The 16,880-nt window shown below is 35.4% G+C and overlaps 1 protein-coding gene across 1 annotated transcript in view; it reads left to right on the top strand.

Annotated features, from left to right (window-relative positions):
* The window catches only part of Galntl6 (polypeptide N-acetylgalactosaminyltransferase like 6), a 1,027,971-nt gene that overhangs the window by 181,489 nt on the left and 829,602 nt on the right, over positions 1–16,880 (top strand). The gene's annotated exons all lie outside the window — the stretch shown is intronic.

The raw sequence follows: 16,880 nt of genomic DNA, 5'->3' as shown, positions 1-16,880 counted from the left end.
ATTGAAACAGTGTTAATGGTATAATGTTGATTCTTGTAGTTCTTCCTGAAACAGGTGGATTTACTTTTATAAACTCTATAAACTGTCTAGTATTAGCACTTGTCTTCACCTGCAAAAAGAATTTTGTTTCTCCACTTGCAAATACTTGAAACAAGACTCAGAAGCATTCTATAACAACATAAATTAAACAACGTGTCTATCTGTTGGGTGTATGTCTTACTTATACTTTTAATTATTCAATGTGAGAATTTTGTTATCAAAGGCATTCTAAAGTGATACAGACCTGCTTGGAGTATCTCTGACAAATGTTTCTGTAGTCCTGACACTGTGAGCCACCAATGCTTTAGGGAAAATAAGGAATGTCTTTCTCAATAGCCATTCCTGTAAGGTAATACATATTTAATGGTTTCTATAGCCATAACTGTGACAATTACATAAAAATAATAGCTTTGAGAAAATATTTGATCTCTCTGGTTTTTAACGATGGTATAACAGTTCTTCATCATTTTCGAATAGATGCATAATCAAGTTCCTCTAGGCTTCCAAGCATTTGGGGCATTTTAACTATAGTAGGGTAAAATAAATTTTGATCTGCAGTCATCAAAAAAGTTTACATTATGTTCAGTATTCCATGGTTGAAAAAGTAAGAAAATGAATAAAATATATTATTTAAATTTCCATTTAAAGTTATAAACTTTAAAGTTATTTTTTGCAGTCATAACATTCAGCTTTTGGAAAAACCCATTTATGTGCAAAATTTTTTATTAAAGAAAATCTTTCATTTCCCAATGATGGAGATTAAAAAATGGCCACTGTGGTTATGTTCAATTGCTTAAATATAGCCACATTTTGTGTCTGTTAGTCTGAAGATAAGAACACCCACAGAGAGAGTCTGGGACATATAATTAACTCATTGATATCAACTATTATAATTTGCATTAAACCATTTTCACAATGTAGTAGATTATGTTTTTCATTACTAACAAGAATAACAAAAATATTTTACATTTTTCTTAAATTTGTTAAATTAAAAGTTCTGTGCAATATAAGAAAATGATAATGTATAACTGAAATATGGGGGTATATATTTGGTTTGGTTGACCAGCAGTTAATCAGGAACAAGAGAACTGAGTCACTTATATCCTACAAACTTTCACTAACAATGACAAAAGACAATGGAAATAGGATAGATACAGCAAAAGCTGTAAGACATAGCATCCAGTATCAGTCCAAAGGAATGCATATTCTAGTTGAATATACTATAATCTATCTTAAAATTATAAAATAATTAATTAACAACCTAATTAAAAATCATTGAATGCCTTAGATCACATTTTAGTACCCACTTTAGAATTTATACTAATTATTCAATTAAAACTTCAGTGAAACAACGACCTTGTAAAACCTCTATTCTAGGCATTTACATGTAGTGTATTATATATTCTTAATGAACACATGGTCCATCTAACATGCCTTTGATCATTTTTAGATATCACTCTTTTTCCAGTCTGAAATTAAATTATACCCTCTTGCACAGGTGGATCACAGAGAGCAGCTTTTTAATAAAATAAGGTCAAGTTGTAACTCTGATCTTTTTATTAGATTCTTTTCAAATCCTGGAGCTTTGGACTCTTGCCATTTCCTTACCCAGAACTGAAGGTTTTTTTTTTTTTTAATTCAGCTGTCTCTAGTCATTTCTTAATTGTTCTTGTGTATGTGTTCATGTGATCAGACTTTGTAGTGTAAAATGATTCCATTTAGTGATAAATTGTTATTTGTTTATGTGAAAAAGCATCATGTCATATTTTCATTTGCTAATTTAAAGTGTGATTTAGATGCACATATAAGGCACACACATACACAAATACTCACATACACAACAAGGGAAGGCTTAAATTTTCTGATGTATCCAAAAACATTTAAGTTTCAAATTGAAACAAATTTGAACTTACTGAGAACAGTCATACTGTCACTTTTTCAAACTATTTGAATGTCTTTGCACATGAGTGTGCTATGACTGCTGTGAACTACCTTATCATATGGCACTAAGCAAACATTTCTGAACTCTGGAGTGTAATTTAGGTAAAAAATTTCAAATGTTTTGCCCTCTATTACTGACCATGGCAATTGACATTAGTTTTAGGCTCTTTGGTAAATAGCACTGCTTGCTTTGCATCTGTTAAGTAAGTCTGAATCCTAGCACATGCTTTTTATTTAATTAACAAACCCCTTTCTCAAAGAGAATAAAAGAAGCCTCACTTTAATCTACATATGCATTGTTATGGTTTCCAAAGAGTTAACAAATGAATGCATGTGATTTGTGATGTATTTGTTCATTTCTTGCTTTCTTTTGTTTTACCATGATTTTTTTTTAAACCAGCTCAAATGATAAAAGTTTATCAGCTAAACTGGTGACTTTTATTTTTGATCTAGAGTTCAAATAGGAAGGTAAATAATCATAGCAAGGTCTTCCATGTATCACAAACAGGGTTCTCCTATAGCTTGTGAAATTCCACAAGACACAAGGGGTTATAATTCTACTTTATAGCAAAAGAAATGCATACATTTGGCAGTGTTAAAGACTAGAAATATGGATGGATACTTTTTCATTCTGGATGCTACACAAACCAATCAAGCAATTAAGGAGATTGTTTTTGCTTGTTTTAGGGGGCCCGGTAGACCAGATTAGCTCCAATTCTTTTACTACCTACATAGTCTATTTTATTAACTAGAAAGGATAGAGTTTACTGAACGGCACTTTTATTGCTCTCCTTTCCTAAGAAGAGAGCTCTGGGATATTTAGCTTCTTTATTACAACAGCAGTCAGATATTTTACACACTAATAAAAACAACAGCTGCCATTTGAGACACCTAAAGGTAGACGACTAATACTGTGAGCACAAGGTTTGTGGATGTTTAGCAAGGGTGTTCATTAAAATGTAGAGTTTTCCCTATTCCCCCAATACTGCCAAGGCTTTCAATAGCTATTAACAAGCTACTTCAAAGTGGTTTAAGAAAAACAGTTTGTCTAGTACTTCTGCATTTTTCCCTGTTAGTTCATACATTAGAGGACCATAGAATAGAGTCAAACTGCAAGAAAACTGCTTTTGTCCAAGAGTGCATGCTTATTTGACAGATCTGAATTATGTTATACTTCCAACATACATTTTTGTTGCACTATACATATATAATATTGTACACACACATATAAGGATAGAGAAATGCATTTGGTATTAGTCACTATTTCTTGTCTGTGAGAATACTATATTTTTCAATACTATATCTAAATTAAGTAGAGATGTTTAATCTTTCAGAATATCTGTCCAAACACTAGACTGGTCTATTTATACATTTTTCTGTAAATAAAAACCATACAGCATGGCATTTGAAGAAATGGATACTTCAATATCTTCCACTTTTAAATATTATAGTTTAGAAGATGAGATCTGTGCATGTGAAATGATACTTTAAAAAATGCCTAGTAGTTGTTGTTGATACAGATAAAAGTTAATCTGGGAATTCAAAAATGGCTTGACATGGAGATTAAGGGAATCGAATTTCAGAGAGGAAACAAGATTTAAGATGGTCCTTAAAAGACGGGAATTAATTTCCAATACATTATGGAAACATTAATCAATATCAGTATTAGCTCAGTACTTGACTCGTTAAGAATTAAAATGTCTACTGAATAGATAACAGGAATAGAAATTGCATTCTGTATAATAAACATGTGAGGTAAGTATTAGTACTGATAGTGAGTTTTCCTCCTAGTGCTCTTAGTCTCAGTACTTACAGAAATTAAGAACAGACTCACACAGAAGCTTGTTGGCAAGTTTACAAGCATTTTGAAATAAAAACCTGGGCAGGCAAACTGGGAGATGGGAATATGTATGTGGTTGGGTTAGTCAGCCTGGAGATGAGCCACATAGCCAAGAAGCAGCAGCATGACAAGGTGTGTGTGTGTGTGTGTGTGTGTGTGTGTGTGTGTGTGTGTGTGTGTGTGTGTGTATGCAGGCAGGGAGTGCTTCTGGGGGCATTTTAAAGATTGAAGCCCAAAGCATGAGACCAAAATGTTCAAAAAAGTATACTTAGAAAAAGCAAACAGATTTACCACGCTAGACACTGATGGCTGTTTAAGAAACTGCACTTAGGGCAGAAATTCGAGAAAAAGCTCATCTCAGCATTAAAGAGAGGACTGTTCTCCCCGCCATTTTAGCATGATTTAAGATAGATCTGCTTTCTCATTTTTAAAAATTAATTTATAAATTCTCTCATGTATCACATCTCAACCACAGTTACCCTTTCTCTTCTCTTCCCAGACCCTCCTCCGGCCTAAACTCTCCCCCAGATCAACTTCCCCTCATTTCCCTTCAGAAAAAGTGGGCCACTCAGGGGTATCCACCAAGCAGTGCATAACACGTCACAATGAGACTAGGCACAAACCCTCATATCAAGGTTAGATGAGACAACCCAGTAAGAGGAAAGGGATCCAAAAGGCAGGCAAGAGAGTCACAGACAGCCCTTTTCCCATTATTAGGAGTCCCACAAGAACACAAAGCTATACAACCACATAGAGGACCTAGCTCAGACCCATATACCCTCCCTGACTGTCGAGCCAGTCAGTCTCTGTGAGCCTCTGTGATCCCCTCTTAGTTAATTCTATAGGGCATGTTATTGTGGTGTCCTTGGCCCTCTGGTTCCCACAGTCATACTTTCCTGTCTTCCTAGCGATTTCCCCAAGCTCTGCCTAATGATTTGCTGTGGGTCTCTGGCTCTGCTCTTATCAGTTTCTGGATGAAGCCTCTCTGATGACAATTATGCTAGGCTCTGATCTACAAATATTGCAGAGTATCCCTAGAAGTCATTTCATTGCTTTTAAAAATTTTATTTATTTTTTGATAGTCATGTATTACTCTATCCAAGTCTTTGTGCTATTAAGGCCTCTGGTTCCTGGTAATCCAGGCAGTGTCAACATGGATAAAGCTCCCTTTCATGGTGTGGGTCTCAAGCTAGACTATTCATTGGTTGGCTATTTCCACAAGTTCTGCATGACCTTTACCCCAGCACATCCTATACACAGGTCAAATTATAGGTCAAAGATGTTGTGGTTGGGTTGATATCCCAATCTCTCCATGGGAAACCTTCCTTGGTTAGAGAAGATGACTGGTTCAGTTTCTGCAACCCCCATTACTAAGTGTTTTCCCTCAATCATCCTGGTAGATTCCAGGGATTTGCTTTACTCTAGATTACCACCTTGTCCCTAAAATACATTCCAATTCTAGTCATCTCTTCCAATAATCTCTCCTTCCATCCCTCTGCCTGCCCTGATCTCTCTAGTTCCCTCAGTCTTATCTGTGAAATCTCCTCTAGTTCTTCCTAGGGAGATCCGGTGCCCCATCCCCCTAAGAACACTTCTTAAAATTTTTTTATTTAAATTAAAAACAATCTAATTTTACATAACAATCCAAGTTCCCTCTCCCTCCCATCCTCCCATCCCCCCCCACCAATACCCCAATCCCACCTCCCATACACTCCCTTGGGAAGGTAAGGGGGGAGGGAGGTAGGAGAAAGAGGAGGACTTTCCTTTTCACTTCACCTCTATAGGTCTGTAGATTGTGGCATGATTATCATTTACTTTATAGCTAATATCCACTTGTAAGTGTCCATGTACCACTTTTGTCTTTCTGGGTCTAGGTTACCTCACTCGGGATAATTTTCCTAGCTCTGTTAATTTTTCTGAAAATTTAATGATGTCATTTTTAGAAAATCTGAGTAATATTTCATTGTATAAATGTATCATGCTTTCTTTATCCATCCTTCAGCTAAGGGACATCTAAGTTTTTTTTTTCTAGTTCCTGCCTATTAAGAATAAAGCTTCTGTGAACATAGCTGATCAAATATCCTTGTGGGATGATGGAGCTAGCTACCTTTGGGTATAAGCCCAGGAGTGGGGTAGCTGGGTCTTCAGGTAGATCAATATCCAATTTTATAAGAAACCATGATATTGATTTCCAAAGTGGCTATACAAGTTTTCATTCCCACTAGCAATGGAGGAGTGTTCACCTTGACGTGCCTATGAAGTCACAAAAATCTGACGGAACACCTTAAACAGATTGATTCAGAAAAGAAAGACCCTTAGCACATAAGAAACAAAATAGTAACATACAGTACAAAGTAAGAATATTAAGAGCTGAAGAGAAAAAGGCCAAATAATCTATAAAGGGAGACTTGTAAGAATTACACCTGATTTCTCAACAGAAACACTAAAAGTCAGAAGGTCATGAACAGATATCCTGCAAAAGAGACCACAGATGCCAGCCCAGAACACTATACCCAGCAAAATGTTCAATTACCATAGAGATGTTTGACTTTGCCAAGGAATATCACAAGAATATCATAAGATATTCCAAGGCAAAGTCAAATATAAATATCTATCCACAAATCCAGCCCTACAGAATGTATTTAAAGGAAAACTCTGCCCCAAGAAAGTTAAATATAGCCATAAATACACAGGAAATAAATAATCTCACCCCAGCAAAATCAATCACAACAGCAAAATAACAGTAATTAATATAATTAATAGTCATTACTCATTAATACCTCTCAATATCAGTGAACTCAGCTCCCCAGTTTGACACAAGCTAAAAGAGTTGATGTGAAAACAGGATCAATTCTGCTGCTGCATACAAGATACCTGAACATTAAGGACAGGCATTATCTCAGAGTAAATTTTTTCCAAGCCAATGGACCCAAGAATCAAACTGGGTGTAGCCATTCTAATATCTAACCAAGTAGACTTCAATCCACAATTAACCAGAAGAATGGGTAAGGGCACTTCATACTCATCACAGGAAACATTCGCCCACCACTGCATTCTTGAGAGGTGGTTCCCTAGCTTGGTAACTTATCTGTCCAGCTGGATAAACCTTTAAGAGAAAATGGTATGTCTCCACACAGATTTAGAATTCATCCATTTGGCTACCCTTAGCACATAAGAAACAACCTTAACAGGGCTCAAATGATACTGTAACACTGTTACTGCCAGCCTATAGATAAATGTTAGAAACAAGGAAATATAAATAATTCAGGAAAGGAGACAGATTTCCTCATAAGATCTATTTGGAGAAGAACAAAACAAAACAAAACAAAACAAAACAACACAGCTTCCATTGCTTAGATAACTCAGGAGTCCAACCTCCTTCTAAGTCTATTAAGGCTGTAGCAGCTGTTCCTAACATCTATGCTTTTCATGATTATCCACTTTAGATATTTTCATTTTTTGAATAATATCTGACATTTTTGTGTTGTCCTAGAAGGCCTTATCCAGTATTTTTCTGAAGCTCCATTCAGGAAAATATTCCATTGATTAGAATACTTGGGTGTCCAACGTCTCTCATGTCTAGTCAAGACTGTCTTGACTAGACAGCTTAGAAAGTCAGAGCTTTAAGGTCATGACTAGAAATATTCAATGCATTAGTTAATTTTTGTCAGAGTGACAAAATCCCTGTCAAAAATAACCTAAATAGAAGAACTTTAGAAGCTTCATAGCTTGTGAGGTTTATGTCTATGACTGGCTGACTCAATTACTTTAGGGTAGGGGGAACAAATTAATATACAGTCTGATTAAGAAGCAGAGAAAGAGAAAATCAGAATAATTGGTCAAAAGAGAGATAGAAGTCTCCTTTTTTTTTATCCTAATTATTTATGCCTATGCTCTGTGTGCATGCGTATGTATGTAAGAGGGTGACATTGGTGTCATTCAAATACTCTCCAACTTATTTAAGTATACAAGGTCTCTCACTTCAACCCAGAGGCCAATAATTCAGCTAATCTAGAGGGTTAGCTTGTACCAGGATCCTCTGCCTCTGCCTCTAGTGCACAGGAATTGCAGCCTGTTGTCACATCAACAAATATTATGAAAATTCTATACTAATGCCTTTGTAGCAAGAGTTTTATCCACTAAGTCATATCCACAGGCCAGGATATAATCTTCAAAGTCACACCTCACACACTTATATCCTCCAACCAGGACATGCCTTTCAGAGTTCCAAAATCTATTCATATCTTAAATGCATCAAAGGTATGATCTTCAGATGAAAGCAAAGTGGTATGGTCCAAGCCCTTCCTGTAAGCACCCCACAGGTGTCACTGACTCTACAAATACAGACTTCCAATAGCCAATCTTTGGGGCTGGAAATTTCATATCCAAACCAGAATAACCAATCAGTTTGATTAGCAAAGACCGATATCCTACAAACCACTCACCCTACCCCATTTTTTATAATTTTATGTGAGTATCATTAGACCACTTGAAATCATCAGACCTTTTATGCTGCACTCACTGGCTTTGGATATCTTTATAGAGCATGAAGTCATAATTTTATGTTAAACCACCCAACTTCCTAATATCAGGTGTGAAGAGCTACATTGTCTTTCTTCCTACCTCTCACCCATCTCTCCTAGAACAATTGAAGTGAGGCAGCTTTATTTCTTGAAGGATATCATCTCCCTAAACCCTTGTTACTTACAATAGACTTCAGATACAAACAATTCAACATTGCTAATTTTATCTTTTCTTGTGAATCAGACAAATAGCTAATTAATTCATGGGTAAAAATATGAAGGGCATTGATAAAGCATAATAAGGGGACAGTCATTCCTGAAGCTAGGAAATCACCTTTTTCTTTACCTCTGACACTCACTGGTTCTTAAAACTGTTCTAATATTTTCCTTCTTTCAAAGTTCCATGGAAAATACTATTTGTTTATTATGATTTTGTTTTGGAGACAGGTCTCTCAGTCCTGTCTGTCCTGGATCTCACAGAGCAAAATGGATAGCCTTGAATTCACAGATATGCCTCTGTCTCTGCTTCAAAGTGCTGGAATTAAGATATGCTCATATGATTAATATTTTAATAAAATGGAATTGTGCCATATCTTTTATAAAAGCATAAAATACATTAAATTTCTATATTGTAATATAAATTTTCATACAGCATTCTGTGCCTCAAATTCCCATTGCTTTCTAATGTACTAAAGACAGAAAGATCAAATCTTCAAGAAGCTAAGAAAAATTTCAAAGCACTTGTGTTTCCTATCCCATTATTGGGTGATACCCATTTGCTGTACATGCATGTAGGAATATACAGTATAATATACAAATCATAATGAATATATTTATCCACTGTTGTAAATAGCTTATCCCATTTCACTTAGGTTTGTGACTACAGAAAAACACTATGTTTTCAGGAAATTTTATCCCAACAGATAATTAATTTTGGTTTCTTCTTCCTGTGTGCTTCTGTTTGAACTTTATGTTAGTTTATTGTAGCACTGAAGATGTATTTCTATTGGGAATATACTTTATAATCACTACTATTTATAATACCTATTAAATGTTTTTCTTAAAACACTTTTTCTTAAGGACAAGAGCCCTGCATTGTTTATGGATTTATGTTTAAATGGTTTCATACATGTACTTTGTTGTATTGAAGATGTTATTCAGGGTATCATTTTACTATAATATTGTGTAATGATCTGTGCTTGTTTGAAATTCTTTAGTTATTAAAAGTCTTTTGTCATTACTTTTAATCTAACTAGTAAATCTTTCTGTGTTACCTAATTCAATATATTTAAAACATTAATAGCTCAATACAAGTAGAAAGAGATAAGGATAAACTGACCTTTTCTTTTTAAATTTATTATAAGTTAAACAAGAACTAGAAACACAGCAAACCATCTTTTCAATTGAGAGTAAGACAAAAAATATTTCTCCTTATTTAAGTGTTTTTGAAATTTACTTTAAGTATGTTTTAAAAAACTTGATTAGTTAAGGTTCTATGAAGTAAAAGAACTCATAGAGCATATATATATATATATATATATATATATATATATATATATATATGTGTGTGTGTGTGTGTGTGTGTGTGTGTGTGTGTGTGTGTGTTAATTAAAGGGTATTTATTACATTGACTTCAGGGAAATGGTCTGGGTTGGCCAACAATGGCTTCTACAAACTAGAAAGGTAGAGAACCTTGTAATTTTTCACTTCATAAGGATGGATATCTCTTCAGTTCCAGTTTCCACCTTAGTCTTGGTGGATTCCTATGAACTACTGGTTTTCAGTCTAAGTAGTAGTCCTCTAGAAGTTGCTTCTAAGACCTGTGAAAGAATCCATAAACAAGACAGGTTAACCTTACCAGCAAGAATGAGAGCAAGAAGACCATAAATAATGTTTCCATCATCTTTGACCTTTTGCCTGACTGGCCCCAGAAGTTATCACTCTCTATTTTTCCTTTTTTTTTAAATTTAAATTAGATGCAAGTTTGTTTTACATGTCAATCCCAGTTCCCTCTCCATCCCCTTCTCCCCAACTCCCCACAGACCCCCTATCCCATCCCCTTTCTGCTCCCCAGGGAGGGTGAGGCCTTCCATGGGGGAAACTTCAAAGTCTGTCACATCATTTGGAGCAGGGTCTAGATCCTCCCTCACGTGTCTAGGCTGAGAGAGTATCTTTTTATATGGAATGGGTTCCCAAACTTTTAGGGAAGGTCTTGTGCCCCAAATAATCTGATCAAAAAAAATCCCTCAAGAGTGCCCAGCAGTTTGTTTATTTATAGTTTATTCCAGATGTAGTCAAACAAACAGCCAAGATTAGCAATCACATAGACTTCTGAATAATTAGTATAAATCCCTTCCTCATATTTAGTATAACATTTGCCATAGGAATACACCAGAAGTTGTGATGATTTAAATACATTTTGAAACATTCATAGATACAGTATATAACAAATAGAGGTCAAACAAGGTAGTGTCTTTGTGATGAATGACATGTGCATATGGTTGTCTTCCATCCATTATCTTCTTCATTTCCTTCTCTACTTCAGTCCCCCGTCTCCTTTATTTCTCTGCTATCCCTCCTCTCTGTCTTGCTTACAATGTTTTAGTTTCTTTTGTTTTTTTCTCTTATTTAGGATTCACCAGCTTTCTCTTTACAAATGTCCAACAAGAAAACATTGTCAATCCTTTGGCTAGGGGTAGGACACAATGAAATTTCCCTTTAATGTATTAGCATGTCTACTGGCATTGACATTGACTTGTCATGTCAGGCAACCACACTGTTAAGGCATTATGGATGTAGTTTTCCTGCGTTTCCAGGAGGCTCACTCTCACAGCAGACTTTCTGCTGCTCTGACTCTTAAAATCTTTCTAACTTCTTCCCTGAAGTTCCCTAAGATTTACTGAGTTGTGTTGAAGACCTATCCACCAGATCTGAGGAAGTTATTGTCTGCCAGGGATGAGTCCCCTAATTGCCTATCCAATGCAAATGTGCTCACTCCTGAAACCACACACACGCTAACAGCATTGAACAGACTTAGCAGGATGTTGCTTATATAATTTCCCTTACACGTATGTGTGTGTGTGTGTGTGTGTGTGTGTGTGTGTGTGTGTGTGTGTGTGTATCTAACAATAAAGAGAAAGGGATCATAATTTGACAGGGAGTGAGGGGGATAGGGGAGGGGTTGGGGAAATAGGAAACAGGAAGGATTAGAGGGAAGAAAGGGAGGCAGGGAAATGATTAATTATATTTTAATAATGTATGATAGTATTTAAAAAGGAAAGCAAATGGAGCAAGCCAGGAGAAGCAAGCTAGGAAGCTGTGCTTTTCCATAGTATCTCCTTCAGTTCCTGACTCCAGGTTGCTGTCCTGGGTTCTTGTGCTGACTTCCCTCAGTGATGGATTGTAAGAAGTGAGGTGAAACCAAGCTTTGTCTCTCCCAAAGTATGGCCAGTTCAGTACACTTGATAACCCTGGGATGGAAAAGACAGCACAAAAAGATGATTCTCCAGTCTCATCAGCTTGACTCCAGGTACTTCACTCCAAACTAATGCACTTTGCTTAAGTAGTTTGAGAGACTTGTGATTTTTTTTATAGACATCAAAGAGGCACCTAAACACCCTTAGCTTATTTCCCTCCATTACCAAGACTTTCTATCATCATCTATAGCAGAATCTGATGTCAAATATTTATAGTGAACATTTCTTTGTATTTCTGCTCATTAAAGTGGGCTGTCATAAAAAAACAAGTATGGCCTCTATCATAAAATTAGGTCTTGTTTTATGAATATTTAACTTCCTTTGAACTTTTGGTAAGGAAATAATGACCTTGAAAACTCTTGGTAGCAATAAAACAATGTAACACAAAGGCCACTGCCTCTGTCATTAATCATGCCAGGGGACTGCCTGGAGCTACCCTTGGCTTTTCAGAAGGAAAAAAAATAGAAGACAGAGAAATGTGAAAGTATTCCTTATAGGCTGCTTGGTCATAAAAAAACATGGGAACGGTGGAAACCTTTCCAGCACATAACATTTGTTGTAATCTTATTTTCAATATGCAGTTGACATAGTTTTTCTTTGAGTGTCTGTCAGATTGAAATCAATATACTAAGTCAGGCAATGGGAATTTAATAACCCAACTGCTAAACATTGCTTCAGTATATTACCTTTTTATGGAGTTATAATTCATGCAAAATCACAGTAGTACTGTCCTAAATAAGTGAACAAATATCCCTTGTGTTTTAGGTTCATAAAACTATTTTTAGAAGTTTCAGGAAAGCATTCAAAACTTAGAGAAATATCAATAAAATAAAGGAAAAAATTAGCCACCTGATAAATCTTCCTTTCTAGATCAGAATAAAGACAGAATCTGCCACACAATCCAAAATGTTTAGAATAAAACAAAATAAAAGGAGAAATCATTGGTTTTAAGTTTTAGATTGGAGTAAAATACAGTATAGAGAATCCCAATCCCCAGCCTTCAGTAAGCATGTATATTCAAAATTAAAGATGCAATGAGACTTTTTTCAGTTCTTTAAAGAGAATTATGGATCAAGTTATGTTCTCATTCACAATATTGTATTTAAATTCTTTATGGTACCCATGGGGGAGTATGCATCTAGTGTCTTCCTTCATCACATCTTTACCTCATTTTTGATGCAAGCTATCTCACAGAACCTTGGACACCCTGATTTAGGAATGAGAATGGACAATGATCATCAGAGATCTTTCTGTCTTGATTTCTGAATGTGCTTATCAATGCAGCTGTCCTTTTACAATGGCAAAATTTCATGGCCAACACTTTACCAAATGTACAGTTCTCTAAAACTGCTTCTTGTGAATCACATTTCACAAGCTTTTCATATTAGAATTATTAAATTAAGATACTTTGCGATTTTTAATTTTCTCATATCTTCAAAACAGCAAGTCTTCTGTGAAATTTCAGCTTTTGCCCTTAGTTGGATACCACCATTAGTGTCTGGATCTGCTCCTGATCTATGTCAAATATGACATAGTAGTAGGTTAGAAACCTGTGTACTCTGAAACACGTAGGTTCAACTGATATGAATCGACATTGTCCCATTGCTAGAAATGAGACACACACATGCTATTTAAATAGTTGAAATGTGCTTAGCTCAAGTGAAAAAATAAAATTTTAATTTAAAATGAAATTTAATAAAATAATGCCCAATTTACTAGTGAAACTTAGCAAAGCAAATATGACAGGTTTTAATTATAGCATAGAAGCTTAGAGATCATGTCTCCTTTCTTTAGAAGAGACAGCTGCTCAGCCAGTATGTATTCTGATCATCTGGTTCTTACAACCTTTCAACCCTCTCTTCCAAGATGTTTCTTGAAGATTGGGGTAGGGGTTGAGCTATTGATATAATAACTGGGTCAGGCACTCCATGGTCATTTAATCTCTGTGTTTTTACCTGTTGTAGTTTTCTGTAGTGATCTCTATCTGCTGAAAAAAGAAACTTCTTTGATGACAATAAGAGCTACATTTGTAAATGAACATAAGGATACATATTTGATGGGCTGGGCAGTGATGATACATACCTTAAAATTAGTATTCAGGAGGCAGAGGCAGTGGATCTCTGAGTTCAAAGCCAGGCTGGTCTACAGAGCAAGTTCCAGGACAGTCAGGGCTACGCAGAGCCAGAGGAAACCCTGTTTTGAGAAACAAACAAACAAACAAACAAACAAACAAAGCAAGCAAAAGACTACAATGATGAATTATACTCCATTGTTTCAATACAAACAAAGAGCAAATCAACTGCAATTCAGTAACATGTATCTTAAAGGAAACTGCATATGTGTATGTGTCTGTTAGAGAGAGACAAAGAAAAGGGGAGGAGAGAGAGCCAAACAGAGAGACAGAGTAAATTCTTATCATGCACTGCATATCCCTTCTATATTTCAGTACATATGAATTTCTTTGAATTAAAAGGAAAATAATTTTCTTCCTCATCATATAATGTAAAATATTATAGAATATGCTGTAATAGAAACTCTAAGGTAAATATTATATGATTTTGTAATAAATACATACACATATGTGTATAATTTAATTATTTAATATTTAGCATAATTTTCCACATTCTTAAGACATCAAGACCTTTACATATGATGTTTGTATTTGTCTTTCAGAATAATAAATCTGTATTTGATATTTTAAAATCATATAAACTAAGGAGAATAGAAATAACTACATTGTTGCAAGTGACTTAGATGTAAGATTTTATGTGTTAAGTAAAACTGTAAGCCTTCAAGCATAATCAAAAAATATATATTATCTCTAAGGTGGACAAAATATTTCCTGGTACTGAACTATAAAAGGAACTCTTATAAATTTAGACTTCTCAAACCAGCAGTTCAATGAAAACTTCTAATATATGATGTTCCTGAGAACACACCTGGACCATTACTGGAATGGAAGCATTTTATAATCTATTAATGGCTAAAATACCAGTAAAATCATGGTTCTGTGTTTAAAATATAAACATGAAAATATCATGTCTTTTACATAAGTTTAGCAGTGGGATCTCCTAAATCCATGGGGAAAAAATGGTATAAACTAATGGTAACACTATCAAAGCAAGGAATATAGCTGATTGAAAACACAGTTGAGTGCTCCCAGCAGATGAAGGTGTGAATTTCTCCATACATCATCTTAATGGCAATATTTTCCACAAAGCGACATGGCACAGTCCTTTCATATTTCATGAGTTCTATTTGCCTTACTTCAAAATACCAAATGTGCTGGTGAACAGTGCCTTAATATTCATGGGATTTTCAGATGGCTTTGACAGTTGTCAACTAGAGGAATGGCTTCATCAAGAAGGGATCTGACTTATGATCTCCGACACACATAAAATCATGTAGTCATTCACATACGCATTCTCTCTAAAAGGTATTCTTTGCATAGTTATCTTTTATGGAAATTATATGGATGTAAATCCTTTATGCAACAGACATTTCAAACACTACTTGGCTTTAAATGGAATATTCTGGGAAATTTTGTTATTCCCAGACATTTAAAAGTTGTAACACTTTTACAAATGAAGTTTGAAAGACACAGTCCAATAAATATCCTGGAAGTTCCTAAGAATGGACACCATCGAAGCACAAGTCACACATACAAGGCAGCAATTTTTATCTTTATCTTTTTTTATTTTTTATATTTTTGTTTTTCAAGACAGGCTTTCTCTCTGTAGCTTTGGGAGCCTATCCTGGCACTTGCTCTGGAGACCAGGCTGGCCTCTAACTCACAGAGATCCTCCTGCCTATGCCTCCCGGGTGCTGGAATTAAAGGCGAGCACCACCACCACCCAGCTTTATCTTTATTCTTATGTAATTTAAACACATACTTAATTATTTAGTTTAGTACAAAATCCTAAAGCAGGTCTGTTCATCTCTGTTTATAGTCTGTTTCTTAGACATCTTCTTGAACTATAAAACAAACTGAAATTTCCACATTCAGGTCATTGCTATCAATTTTAAAAGTTTGTCTTTTTTTTGTTCACACAGTGACAGTAATTAATTAAACATTGAATAAATTTTGTTCATGCACATATACTTTATAGGTGTTAATTCATTGTATCAGTCTGAAATTTTATAGGTACATAGAATCAGTGCTATAATTATCATGGGGTTTAACTAGACCAACCAGAATAGACACATATGCATGCTCAGTACATTCTCCAGGCACCCCAATCCTCCTATGCCTTCAATCTCTATCTCTCCATCTACCCAAGACAAAGAAGAATAACTCTTAAGAAACTTACTTATTGAAGAACAGAGCTAAAGAACTGGGTTGAGGGCACAGGATAGTTTGCAATCCCTGCACTTGGGATGCTGAGACAGGAGAATCAAGAGGATAATAAGGCCAGCCTTAACTACATAACTAATTCGAGGCTAATCTGAGCTAAATGAGATACTATCTTAAAGAACCATTAAAAAATAATAAGGCTACTTCGTCATTTTCTTTTGAAACTAGGAAGAAAAGAGAAGTAAAAATCTAAGTATGCCTTTAAGACTAGCAGAGTCCATTTTTAAAATTGAGACAGGAGGGATACCGTCACTGCCCCTCAGAAGTATCAGAGTTGTCTTTAAGACCATGTTGAACTTTCTGCCTATTTTTGTGTGTTTTTCCGATTTTGGTTTTTATTTTGTCTTTTTGTAGTTTGATACACAGAAAGGAGTGGGGAGAAAAGGCATTCATCCATCTCTTGCCTCCTTTAGTATGGACTAGAATAGTGGGATTTTAGCAATACTGATCAAAATTGTTGTACCATATCCAAGCCTATCCTTGGAACTCTGGGTCTGTGCTTAAAGCTTCAAGCGGATGCTGTAAATTATTGACTGCCAGAGTTTTTTTCTCTTTACTTAAAGGGGAAGTATACGACATACTGCCCTCAACCCCTACCACCTTTAACACATACATGTAACTGACTAAGACACAGCTAGAGAGAACAGGTATGCTTTGGCACTGAGACACTTTCAAAGGCCAACGGCATGAACAACTTCAGAAGCCAC

Source organism: Cricetulus griseus (assembly GCF_003668045.3).
Source record: "Cricetulus griseus strain 17A/GY chromosome 1 unlocalized genomic scaffold, alternate assembly CriGri-PICRH-1.0 chr1_0, whole genome shotgun sequence".
In the NCBI taxonomy this organism is placed as follows: domain Eukaryota; kingdom Metazoa; phylum Chordata; class Mammalia; order Rodentia; family Cricetidae; genus Cricetulus; species Cricetulus griseus.
The sequence above is the reverse complement of the archived record's forward strand: the minus strand, read 5'-3'. Positions and strand labels throughout refer to the sequence as shown.